A 3,198-nucleotide genomic window follows, 5' to 3' on the forward strand; every position below is an offset into this window, starting at 1 on the left:
GGCGCTTTTTTATATTAAATAACTTTTGCTGCATTGCCATTATATTGAGCCAAATGAACTACTGATACACTAGAATAGAGTGGCTGCATGGTTAAATTAGGAATTCGCTTATATTATCGATATTTATGTGTTTTAATCTATATAGAAAATCATGTACAGCCTTATAGGAAATTTCCTTATTTTACGGCTTTTACTTTTTTAAAGTTACAATATATGGCCAAACTGTGTGGAGCTGCCGATACAAACATATATTAAGGCTTATAAGCCTGTAATTATACATTTTGCTACATTTAATTTGAATAGTATGCACCAACGGATTAAAGGTAGTAAATAATTAGTACCTTTTCTAGTACTTTAAAATGCGTGACCGGAATAGACCTGCCGAAAAAGTGAGGTTAAGTTACTGACAACACCTTGTTATTATTACACCATGCTTTCTATTAAGTTTTGCGTTAGATTCGTCAATGGTGAAAGATGCATTTGGGTTTGAGTGGAGTAATTGTTGTTAGAAGAAGATGAAGATGTATGCGGAGTTGAATTGTTAAATGTTGCGATTGTATTTGAATAATGTTTTTTGTGTACTTCTGTAACAGATGACATTTCTAAGTCACTCATTCGTGTCGGTGAGTCTATTTCTTTTATTTTTGTTTCAGTTTCTTTNCTTTTTGAAGAGGGCATGAACCGCCATTGACAAAAATTTTACTCCCGACCACCTCGGGCCCTTATGGTTCCCTAAGGAACCCTTAGAAAAATGACCAAAAGTCACAATTATCACTTGCGTTTTTTCGTTTGAAAAAGGTTGAATATTCATTTGCACGGGACATTTTATATACCCTTGATAACAGGCACCTCGCCCCTCTTCCCCGGCAACACAGAAAGGAGAATTCTACTTAGTAAGGGTTATAATCCCTAATACCGTGTTCTGACCGACAACGAAAACACTTTGAAAACGAGTTTTGGGATTGTGGGCTGAAGGCTGTTCACACCGGCTGTTAGTGTTTTCGTTAACATTTCTTGCATCCTCTGGTTACATTTTTGCTACACAAAAACAAAACCAAAATGCTTGTCCCTCATTTTCTTTTCATTAGCAACCTCTTACTTTCATTCTTATTTTACTTTGACCAGCGAATTAAAAATAAGTCCGAAATAGCGTATTAAAGATGACAAAATATGACTTTCACTTCGATAAATAATCGAAAAAAACTAGTGAAGACACCGATTGGAATGAGTGGAACGTGAATTTCAAGTAGTTTTCAGCGAAAACTGGTTTTCGTTTGAGAGATTTTACATGGACGAAAACACAAGTTTTAGGTCGAAAACCAGTTTTAGCAACGAAAACATGTTTTCGATGTCGGTCAGAAAATGGTATAAGCGCGGCCGAAGGCTGCCTACGCAGAAAGGAGTTAAGTGCAAAAATACTTTGGATATCGAAGCCGGAATTATATCCACAAGAAATGTTATACACTTTTGACGGAGAGAGTGCTTCCTCCTCTTCGGCAACACAGAAAGGCGGATTCTACGTAGTAAGGGTTATAATCCCTAACCGAAATCTACGCAAAAATACAGTGGACGCAAGTGAAAATTGTGATTTTTGGCGATTTTTCTAAGGGGTCCCTGGGACCCATCGGGCGCCTAGGTGGGGGTTGGAGGTGCCGCGCCCACTCCCCGTTCGCTCACCGCCTCTNATTAAAGGTAGTAAATAATTAGTACCTTTTCTAGTACTTTAAAATGCGTGACCGGAATAGACCTGCCGAAAAAGTGGAGGTTAAGTTACTGACGACACCTGTTATTATTACACCATGGTATGACTTTTTTGTTGAACTATCGCTTGTACATATATTGAGAGCCAAACGTAAAACTAATAAGTTATTTGTGCAATAAATAAAAAGTTGTAACAGTTTTGCTAAAAATCGGTTTTTTCTTCTTCAAATAAAATTTGGGTTGCATCATACCCGCGGTATTGAACGCCAAGCGAGGATATTTAAAATAATTTTAGACAGTTCTCAAAGTGAAGCAAGCTAAGCAAGCCAGTACATTGAGTTTTGTTTTGATATGTATTTACACATACTTGACTGGTAACTTCCTGTTAGGGTTGTCAGATTTTGAAACGGAGAAAGGAGTACATTTATATTTTCGATAGAAAAAAAGCAGTACATGACATAAGAAAGGAGTAAAATTTTTTAAATTTTTTGTGCAATTTATTGTTACAAATTAGCATTATTTAGGTACAAACAAACAAAGATATCTTAGAAATCTGAATAAATGTGAAAAATAAATAACTATATGGGTTGGGTTTTCCAATAGGGGTGGTTGTTAAAGAGATGGAGATCAAAGGGGGAGTGGACGTGGCTCCTTTTCCGACCTTTTTGAAGAGGGCATGAACCGCCATTGACAAAAATTTTACTCCCGACCACCTCGGGCCCTTATGGTTCCCTAAGGAACCCTTAGAAAAATGACCAAAAGTCACAATTATCACTTGCGTTTTTTCGTTTGAAAAAGGTTGAATATTCATTTGCACGGGACATTTTATATACCCTTGATAACAGGCACCTCGCCCCTCTTCCCCGGCAACACAGAAAGGAGAATTCTACTTAGTAAGGGTTATAATCCCTAATACCGTGTTCTGACCGACAACGAAAACACTTTGAAAACGAGTTTTGGGATTGTGGGCTGAAGGCTGTTCACACCGGCTGTTAGTGTTTTCGTTAACATTTCTTGCATCCTCTGGTTACATTTTTGCTACACAAAAACAAAACCAAAATGCTTGTCCCTCATTTTCTTTTCATTAGCAACCTCTTACTTTCATTCTTATTTTACTTTGACCAGCGAATTAAAAATAAGTCCGAAATAGCGTATTAAAGATGACAAAATATGACTTTCACTTCGATAAATAATCGAAAAAAACTAGTGAAGACACCGATTGGAATGAGTGGAACGTGAATTTCAAGTAGTTTTCAGCGAAAACTGGTTTTCGTTTGAGAGATTTTACATGGACGAAAACACAAGTTTTANGTTTATGTTTTTTTAATCTATTTAAAAAATCATTTACAGTCTTATAAAAAAAATTGCCTTATTTTAGTTACAATATATGTCCCAGCTGTGTGGAGCTGCCGATACAAACATATATTCAGGCTTATAAGCCTGCAACTATACATTTTTCTACATTTAATTTGAAATAGTATGCACCAACGGATGAGT

Source organism: Rhagoletis zephyria, unplaced genomic scaffold (genome assembly GCF_001687245.7).
Source record: "Rhagoletis zephyria isolate East Lansing unplaced genomic scaffold, Rhagoletis_zephyria_1.1 Rzeph_scaffold_02426, whole genome shotgun sequence".
Taxonomy (NCBI): domain Eukaryota; kingdom Metazoa; phylum Arthropoda; class Insecta; order Diptera; family Tephritidae; genus Rhagoletis; species Rhagoletis zephyria.